Source organism: Temnothorax longispinosus, chromosome 11, assembly GCF_030848805.1.
Source record: "Temnothorax longispinosus isolate EJ_2023e chromosome 11, Tlon_JGU_v1, whole genome shotgun sequence".
NCBI classification, from domain to species: Eukaryota; Metazoa; Arthropoda; class Insecta; order Hymenoptera; family Formicidae; genus Temnothorax; species Temnothorax longispinosus.
The window spans coordinates 14,702,625-14,713,522 of record NC_092368.1 but is presented as its reverse complement, the minus strand read 5'-3'; the positions used below and the strand labels follow the sequence as shown (position 1 = coordinate 14,713,522).

Genomic DNA, 10,898 nt, shown 5'->3' with positions numbered 1-10,898 from the left:
GGTGATTTGATGGCGAATCTCAGAACACGTGCAGCAGCGGTCTCACAAAATCTGTCCTTCGCCAGGGAATCTCTCTACGAGAGCGAATCTCCGAATATGTGCAGCAGCGATTATATCTCAAGAAATCTGTCCTTCGACAGGATATCTCTCGTACGAGGGCGAACTCAGAACACGTGCAACAGCAGCGAACGCGAGATTATCTCGGAGGAATATTAGGAACGTCGTCACTCGGGATCCGTGTTTTTCACAATTCACACCGAACATTACAACAACGGCACTTCAGTTTCACTTTTCCTTTTCGACTTCTAGTCCAGTCAAAATACGGAAAAAAGGGGGGGTACCTAGAAAAAATTGCAACACAAGGTTTTATTACGTCATTGTGTGCAGAAAAATATACTGAACAACATATTCAAATTCCGTCATTTTCCGCTATCCCTAAGTTTTTTATTAACAATTTATAAACAAATTCGTTTTTTTCCACAAATACGATGAATTTTGAAATTTTTGTAGAGATTAAAGTTGTAGAACAGACCAATATCTACAAAAAATGTTTTTATGAATTTTTTGAAATATCTCATATTATTTGAGATATTTGCAACAAGAGCTACTATAGGCTACGCGCGGAGCGGAGCGGAGAGTTCTAACAAGCACACGGCAGTCTCTACCGGTCGCTGCTAGTTCTCTAGGTTCTACAAGGAACTTAAGTTGGTTCTCGATACTAGTATATGTCCGGTATTCATAGTCTTCAAGATCGTCTTAAGTAATGTCTTAAGACGCTAATACGGCTCTGTGATTGGTTCATGACATCTTAAGATTGAACTTAAGACGGTCTTAAATAACTATGAATACCGGCCTATGTGTCTATGTACACACACACACACACACACACACACACACACACACACACACACACACACACACACACACACACACACACACACACACACACACACACACACACACACACACACACACACACACATATATATATGTATACAGGGTGTCCGAAAAATCGCCTACTCCATTTCGGGAGGTGATTCGGGACCCAAAAACAAGCAAAAAAGTTCATACAAACATAGGTCCGGAAATGAGCCGTTTCCGAGTTATAGCCAGATGACGCCATGTTGAATTGCGCATATATGCCACACGCCTTTCGAAAGTTCTTTTCAAGACGAACATTTTCCGCCCTTAGTCATTAAAATCCGTCCATACCAATTTTGGACAGAGGGGGGTAAAAGTGACGTGGATTGTCCCATATATGTATATGTGTGTGTGTGTGTGTGTGTGTGTGTGTGTGTGTGTGTGTGTGTGTGTGTGTGTGTGTGTGTGTGTGTGTGTGTGTGTGTGTGTGGGTGTACATAGACACATATACTAGTATCGAGAACCAACTCAAGTTCCTTGTAGAACCTAGAGAACTAGCAGCGACCGGTAGAGACTGCCGTGTGCTTAGAACTCTCCACTCCGCTCCGCGCGTAGCCTAGTAGTTCTTGTTGCAAATATCTCAAATAATATGAGATATTTCAAAAAATTCATAAGCACATTTTTTGTAGATATTTGTCTGTTCTACAACTTTGATCTCTACAAAAATTTCAAAATTCATCGTATTTGTGGAGAAAAATGAATTTGTTTATAAGTTGTTAATAAAAAACATACTTAGGGATAACGGAAAATGGCGGAATTTGAATATGTTGTTCAGTATATTTTTCTGAACACAATGACGTAATAAAACCTTGTGTTGCAATTTTTTCTAGGTCTAATCGTATTTTGACTGGACGTGCCCGATCGACAGTCTTCGACTTGCTTCGGCTTCCCATTCCTGCCTGGCCCTGCCGCCATGACGTTTCTCCCCTTTTTCTACTACTTTCACCCCTGTGGTCAGTGCCGCACTAGAGAGAAACCTGAGAGAGGCCAAAGGCTTCCTGGCCTTTTTCGTGGGGACGCATAGGGATCCTTTAATGAGGGATAAGACACCGAAGGTGCAGGATGCAGATTGGTCGTCCGCCATTAATGGGATACTTCCGCTTTGAGTATATTTTAGTAAAGATAGTATATAGCTAGTGTATAGTATATGTCACTAATGGCCGCAGGGGAAGTGATCAAAACAGGCCGTATTGTCCTCTAAAAAGAGGCAAGAAGAAATATAAGAAATATTATAACTGATAAAGTGAGAAAAAATAAAAGTGTAAGTATTGTACATACTTAATAAGTCCAATTTTATTACAATTGATTTTATATTATCATTTAACACTGAAATGAGAATACATAATTTCAACTATAAATCATCAAATTAACTAATATTGATAAATATAAATTATTTTAGAAAATGCGATATTGCGAAGCAGTTAATTGTGGCAATTCAAGTAAAAAAGGCTTCAAAATGTGCCATTTCCCTACCTCTCCGAACCGAAGAGCAAAATGGATAAAAAATGTGGGGCGTGATAACTGGTCTCCTAAAATGTATTCAACATTATGTGAAATAAGTATATTCAAGTTTTTTGTGATTTGAGTTTTTACTTATATTTAATTTATATTTAACTTATTTTTTATTCTAGAAACATTTTTTGGATAAAATGTGGGAAAATGCACAAAAAATTGGGAAAAAAAATTAAAGCCAACAGCAGTTCCCAATCGTTTTGACCAGCCAACTCTTCCTTTATCTTTACTTACAACTATTTTAGGTAATTATTTATACTATTCGAATAATAATCATAAAAAGATTGGCAAGTAAATGATATTACTTTGATTTCATTTTAGAAGAGTATATTGAAGATACCTGCATGTTTCATTTGTTATTAATATTATTTATTAATAATATTCAATTTTCATTAATTCATTTTTATTGTTATTTTCAGGCAAAAATATCCCAAGAACGTGTAAATCAAATCATGCAGACCATTATTATTCGTCATACATGAATTTTCAACATTAAAATCAACAAGATTTTTTGTATTCATAATTTTTTGCGTTTTTTGAACACGAACAAAAATGTCTATAATTTAAATTTCGTTTAATTATAAATAATTTTAAATTGTACATATTATTTCAAATTGTCAGAAAATTGTTCATATTTGTCTTATTTGAGGGAAGCAAAAACTAATACTTCTCTCAAGAAATCACGCTTTTGTCTTATTAAAGAAATAAAAATGTTTTCTTTATTTTATTCTTAAATTATTTAAAAACTACTGAACCCATTGGATTACAAATCCTCTTTCTGAACCCTCAAAACATGGAGATGTATTATGAATACAATTTTTGTTAATTAAACTACTGATCGTAATATTTTCCTTATTTTCTAAAAAGTTTTAATTTTCAGAGCTGGAAGTTAATAATATACATTTGCTCAGACTATCGCGTCAACACATTTTTAGTATAAAAATGATTTTTAAAATTGTTCTGTTTTTTTATTTATTTATTAAATTTACAAATTTGTTATATAAAAACTTTTAAATTTATACAAAAAATTATTTATTGCATTGTTTACTGCATTTATTAACTTTTTGTGATACATTAAATTTATCAGTATTTATTGTTTGTTACTATTTACTCAATTTCTTAATTTACTGAATTTATTTTATTTAATTAAATTTTATTTATTGCTTCAATTTAATTGAATTAATTCCTCAATTTGAATTGAATTTATGTAGACATATTTTCGATACAGTTATTTTATTTTATTCAAAAGTGACGCGTAATATGCCTGCCGTCACTTCCGCTCCCATTAATGGCGGCTTTGTCTCAGCCCTCATTAAAGGATATCTAGGGACGCATTTTCCGACGCGCCGCCTAAGAAAGTGCAACTCAACTACGTTGTTTCGCTCGGTAAAACCAAAAATTTTTTATTCAGGAAAAGTGTGGCTATCGTCTGAACTAGAACTAAACTAAATATTTCCATTTTGGCGGCCTTTTTATTAAAAATATTATAACTTTTTTCAAAATTTTGGAATTATTTTATTAAAAGAAAAAAATTAATAAACGTATAATGTTTATTCTAGTTCAGACGGCAGTCACACTTCTTCTGAATAAGAAAATTTTTGGTTTTTGCGTTTCTGATACCTAGAACAGTTAGAATCATTTACATCGTCTGTCATTTATACTTATTCTAGTAAACAGGATATAACATAAAAAAAGAGCATTTTTGTTACTTAATAAATAAAAATATATTCTCAAAATAAAGTTAAAAGAACATGAAAAGTTTAACGTTATTCGGTTTCTCCGTTTTCCTACAAAAAATTCATGAAAAATACCTATTTTCACGACCTTTCAAATCAAAATACTCCTTTAATTTATTATTGGTTATTAATATATTGTTGGTAATTACATATAAGTAATTAGAAAACATATAGTACAAAATAGTTTCAATATTTAAATTATTAGAAAAATATAGGAAGAGCGCAATTATTTTATCGTGGTTCGATAATAACATATGTACCGCTTTTTACTGCGAGAGCAAATAATTTTCGTTGAAAATAAACGGCACTGCAGTCTAGGTATGAGGTTTGAACTTGTTACATATATTTGTATGATATTGTTACAAAACGTGCAAAAATTAAAGTATGTAATAAATTAGAATATAATAAATATGTAATATAATAATTATTATAGACTATATTTCATTATTAATATGCATTAAAATACGAAACAAATTATTTTTTGCAAAAATTAATAAAGTGTATCACCCAACGTGGTTCAAATTACTCTATAAAAATCTACCTTCAAATGTTATAACATTAAACTTAATATAAATAAACAAAATTTGTTAGAATCACGTTGTAAAATTTAGCATTACAACTCAACAAGAACAAAGTTTAGTTATATTTAATAGTTTTCAAGTTATCTTATAAAAGGTTTAGAGTGGTTCGAATTACTCCATCTTCCTCTAATTAATATTTTCAAAAATAACTGTTTCATGTGTATGTAACAGTTTTTTTACGTTTACTCGCAAACATATATACTGCAATTTGGCTGTTAAAAAACACTTGAGACACCTTGTACATTCTTCAAATATAAGCCAAAAATAGAAATATTTTTAATTCACGTAAGAGCACAATTATTTTATCGTGGCTCGATAACGAGGTATACACCACTCTTCACTGCGAGGCCGAAAGATTTTTCGTTGAAAATGAAAGGTACCGCAGTCTGGGAATGCGGTTTAAACCTATATTTTGAAAGAAGACTTACGAGTCCGATTTTGGTTTGTATATTGCCAAATGGTTCACCTAAAAATTAATAATGGATAAAACTTATATATAAAACGTTTGCATGGTAACCTATTATAGATTTAGCAAGTTCTTTCTTATCAATATAAAAAATATTTACTCATTTTTTTCATTGAAAAAAACCATACAAAAATTTAGAAAATTAAATTAATAAATTATTAATTAAATATTTTTATAAATATTTTTGCGAAAAGAGCGAAACTAACATATTTTAATTAAGTGTAATTTACCAAACTAAATATAATTTATATTTTATTAAATTTTCTTAATAAACATTCGCGTGATTCAACAATTATTATTAAAATAAAATCGAACAAAATGTTAAAAAATATGGTAATTTTTTAGATTAACGTACTCTCCTCCTTTAACCTTGACATGTGTTGTCCTGAGTAACTTTTTCTTATAACTTATCGTCGGTCATTATTTAAAAGTTATGAACAAACAAATTTAAATGAAATGTACTAATATTTTGCGTGTATTGTTTAGTTTGCGAGAAACCTTTATTTTGCGTGTATCGTTTATTTTGCGAGAACTCCTTATTTTGCGTGTATCGTTTATTTTGCGAGAAACCCTTATTTTGCGTGTATCATTTATTTTGCGAGAACTCCTTATTTTGCGCGTATCGTTTATTTTGCGAGAAATTCTTATTTTGCGTGTATCGTTTCTTTTGCGAGAAATCCCTATTTTGCGTGTATCGCGTTATCTTGCGAGGAACCTTTGTTTTACGTGTATCGTTCCCTCAGAGAGAAACATTTATTTTGCGGGTACCGTTTGTTCTACGAGAAATCCTTATTTTGTGTATATTGTTCCTTTGGCGAGAATTACTTTTATTTTGCGGGGTTCGTGGGTTCTGCGAGGCATACTACTTTTGCGTGCATCGTCTATCCGGCGAGAGATACTTATTCCGCGTGTACCGTTCATTTGGCGGAACTTACTAACTTGGCGCGCGTCGTTTATTCGGCGAGAAAGACGTATTTTGCGTATACATCAATTCCCCCGCGGGAGGTACGGATTCGGCGAGTACCGTTCCTTTCACGAGAACTCTCCGTTCGCGTGCATTATTTCTGGGGCGGACGATTTCTAGCAGCGCGTAGCGTTCTCTGGCGCGTAGTCTCTCTGCGCGGATATAAAGTAGAGTCATTTTAAGTAATTGTTTCCTATTCGGTGTGACGTGGTGGATGTGGTCCTAATGATGGATCTCAGGATCGGGGCATACTTGGCCCTACGATAGAAACTGACGGAACACATAACGTCACACTTATTTTTATTTCGTCGGAGAGTACCACTCGGATTATAAGCCGTCTATTCGTCTGGGCAGAGGCCCTAGGGCCCTGAAGGGCCCGAAGTATTGCGTATCGTGGATGGTTGCCCTTGGCAGGCTTTCGGCGGGGAATAGTTGATCACGCCCTCGTTAGAACCTCACGCGAACGGAGCGTGACTCCCGTGGAGTAAACACGATCAAGCGTTTTCGTAAATATTATCTCGCGTTCTGTACCGACGCAGTTACGGGCCCAGATGATGTATCCATCCAGTCGGGATTCTCCCTAGTGTTATTATACGTGATATTATGACCTTTTGATATGCTTTGTGTTGTGATCTTATATTATATCAGTTACGAACGAAGTTTGGTGTATTTCGACGCTGCCTAACCACAGCCAACTCCTCTAGACTCGGCCATCCGCTGAACCCCGACCTTTGACCGACTAAACTGAGCAGCTGTCGCGACCGGCCGGAGCCCGTGAGAGTATTGCGAGTAATTCAAGTATTGAGAGCAACTGAGAGTATTTAGCGTTTCGAGACAAAGGTAATGTGGCCTTCTCCACACCTGGCGCCCAACAATTTCGCGTGTAGTTTTTTTGGAGTTTCGAAGGGCTCTGCCACCCGGTCTAGATTGGGGTCGTTCTCCCGTCGCGCCGAACCGCTCCGCGACCGAAGAGACGTCGCGCGTCGCAGTGGCAAAACAAGAAGGTCTCTTATTGTACGGTCTGTCTATACACACATATCAGTAAATTACTTCCCTTAGCACTGACACAATTAAACTATTATATTTCTCGAACTTTTTTGTTCTCAACTTTTAAATAAGCAATGACCGACGATTAAGTTATAAATAAAAGTTACTCAGGGTTATATCAAGGTTAATGTTATTGGAGGGGGGTACGCGTTTATCTAAATAATTACCAAATACATTTTATAAATATGATTAAAGAAGTCATTAAGACGCAACTATTGTGTTAAAATGCAAATATTACAAAAGACAGATGTGCCCAAGACGATAAAAATAACTTTAAATAATAATTTGATAAATAAATTATTATAGATATATTAAGGCTTAAGGTGTGTGGTTGACGTTTCGCTGCGGAGCGGGTGGCTCGGCAGGAGGAGAGCCAGGGTTAGATTTTCGTCGCGTGAAATAAACGAGTTTTAGCAAATAAATATGTAGAATGCATTCAATTACTGTTTCTTAAGGCTTAAAAAAAGTTGGTACAATTGAAATCTAAATACGTTATTATCCACGTTGAAATGTGACAATAATAAATGTAGTCCTGTTTTATTTTTACAATTTCTTGATAACTATAAAGATAAATCACTTCAGTCTTCGAAAAAGTTCTTTCTAAATATGTAAAGCATTATTTGCACCTATTTTCATTAAATTCTTATTATTTTTAATATGTTTTTGAGAGTTACATTAGAGAGGTTAGGTAATATTTTTGTTATGGGTGCGTTCCACTTATCGCTCACAACGCTCGCGAGCATCATTTCGTCCTTGTTTAACATTTGATAAACAACAAGGATGAAATGATTCCACGAGCGTTGCGAGCGATAAGTGGAACGCACCCTATGTCCCGTGTATGAGAGAGAGAGAGAGAGAGAGAGAGAGAGAGAGAGAGAGAGAGAGAGAGAGAGAGAGAGAGAGAGAGAGAGATTGATTGATTGATTGATTATTTATTATGCCATAGTCAATAGGCTTTAGGCAATACATGAATAATTAATGTATAAATGCATACAAATGAAGGCTACATAAGAAAATAACAAAATGCAAACAAAAATAAAAATATAAATATAAAAAACAGTAATAATATTGCGGATGTACATCGTGCGATATGTGAAGGAAAAGTAAACGTGATGATCCCGCGCGAAGGACGAAATAGATAAATGAAGAAATTAGAGATGAAGAATGAGATCAAAGCATGCTACTCGTCCCTCGCGAAGGATTGACAGATAAATATAGTAAGCTCGCATATACGCAGATGACAAGAAAAATAGTAAGAAGGACTAAAGAGTAGCTTAAACGTATCCAGTATATGTACGATGTACAGCATGTTAACACCCATGAACCGAATCATGCTGAGGCAATAGAAAGGCTCGCACTAGAACCAGGGGGTACAAACTCCCATGCTAAAACGGTGGACGGATGTACATTATCGCCATCTGCACCATGACCCGGAAAATGGAACTAAAATCGGTCACGTGACATGGAGTGGGGATAGTTGCTGGCACGGTCTTATGGCTGACATTTCCTGAGTCGGTTGTCGTACTCAGTTGTGCTGGATTGTGCATCACATTTTTCTTAGACGCCACGTTTTCTTGTCGGATAGCATGCTATTCGGCCGTTACATTCTATTCGTTAGTTTCTTTTGTGGTTCGTGTGGCCCGCTTTACACGAGTACACGAGTTCTCGGCCGCCAGCCGCCTTTCTCCGATCGCGATCACGTCGCGGTCGTCGCGGATCCTTCCCGGCACTTTCCCGTCGACAGCGAGATACAGCGAGAACAAGTCAGCAAGCCAAAGCAAGGTAATTGCATGTTATAATATTAACACGGCCGCAGGGGGAAGTGATCCGCGCAATTCCTTGGGCCTAAGGTAAACGTCCCAGTGGCCGGACACATTGGAGAAAAATATTTACTATTTATTTGAACAATTAAAAATGAAAATAAGCTTTTTCCAAATTAATCGTTAAATATTAAAGTTTTTTTTACAATAATTATTATTTTTACACTAAGTATCAGATTATACGACCGTGTAAGATACAATCAAACAAGGGAAAACGCCGTAAACGGTCAAGACTGGATCTTGCTTGTCCGCATAATATATATTAATTTTTGAGTGTTTGATTATTATTTTTATTTTTAATTGTTCAAATAAATAGTAAATATTTTTTCCAATGTGTCCGGCCACTGGGACATTTACCTTAACGCATCTATGGTACCCCGAGGTCACCACATCGCGGACATAAACACACAGTTACACTTATACTCATACATATACACATTCCAGTCTAATAAATTATTTTTACTTTTGCAGGTACTACACAAATTAAGGATCAAACGCTTAAAATTGACTTCGAAGAAGGAATTGCAACTGCGGAAATCGTGAATTTCTTCAATGACTTGTTCGACTCCGTTAATGGTGTTAACTCAGTTAATAGTGTTACAGTGGATAATAATTTGCAATCTCCCGTAACGGAAAAGAGTGTCCATCATGAATTCTGGGCAAATGCGAAAAATGTACTTCGAAACATGACATTTATAGATAAGGTAACGCATAAAATTCAAAAAAATGTCCCAAGTTTAAAAAATTGGTTATTCACTATAGATGGATTTCAAAAAATTTGGAATATACTTAATAAAAAATATGATTTTAGATTTTTCAACACGCGTTTTTGTAATCAAGATCCACTTGAAAATTTGTTTGGCCAAATTAGAAGTCATGGGGTCCGTAATGTAAATCCGACACCTCGGCAATTCGAAGATTCATTCATAACTTTATTAGTGAGCAACATGAAATCTTTTTCAATTAAAGGCGGTAATTGCGAAACTGTACATGATAGCTTCATGTTGTTTTCGCTAGAAAAGTGCTTGGAAGATAATCTTTCAAATGCTGAGGTGTATGATGTTAGTTGTGAAAACAATGATGAACATGACGAACCACATGAATTGATAAGTAATGTAACTGCTCATGAAGAATCAACCGTAGATTTTGTATCAGAATATTTACAAGAAATTATCACTGCCATTTTAAAACAATTCAATTATTGTAAAGAATGTAATACCTGTTTGACATATAGTGAATTTCCAATTTTCGTAAAGCACATATTAAGTAGGCTTAATAAATTGTTACAAACGCGAGCTCATCGACGAGATATTTTAAAAATATTGTTAGAGCATTTTGACAATTGGTATGTTAAAATTGATTGGTATGATTGTGTCGAGCATCATAATAATGCGTTTAAAACGATGATACGAGTAATTACTTGCAAATTCTTGATTTGGTGGTGCAAAAAAAAAATTTACTTATATATAGTATTAATGATGAAGATACCGTTTCTAATTGTATACAAGACATTATAAAAATGAATAAAAAGCGAGAGATGTTTAGAGAAAAATGTAACAGAAAATGCGTGTCAAATGATGAATATAAACAATGTATATAAAAAAAAATGAAAAAATAAATTCTGTCATTTATTCTATTTATTATGTGTATTGAAATTTATTACTATTATTAATTATTAGAATATTTTGTATGTATGTATGTATATATGTACGTATGTATGTATATATGTATGTATGTATGTATGTATGTATGTATGTATGTATGTGTGTGTGTGTGTATGTATGTATGTATGTATTGTGTTATGTATGTATGTATATATGTATGTATGTATATATATATATATATGTTTGA

The 10,898-nt window shown here is 34.3% G+C and overlaps 2 long non-coding RNA genes across 2 annotated transcripts; both read left to right on the top strand.

Annotated features, from left to right (window-relative positions):
* The first annotated feature begins 1,682 nt into the window (after positions 1-1,682).
* LOC139822424 (uncharacterized) lies at positions 1,683-2,415 on the top strand. Its single transcript, XR_011734518.1, has 2 exons — positions 1,683-2,182; positions 2,321-2,415. It is a non-coding gene; the product is annotated as an uncharacterized lncRNA (long non-coding RNA).
* A 6,163-nt stretch (positions 2,416-8,578) lies between these two features.
* Positions 8,579-10,685, top strand: LOC139821593 (uncharacterized). Its single transcript, XR_011734302.1, has 2 exons — positions 8,579-9,009; positions 9,519-10,685. It is a non-coding gene; the product is annotated as an uncharacterized lncRNA (long non-coding RNA).
* Positions 10,686-10,898: the final 213 nt, after the last annotated feature.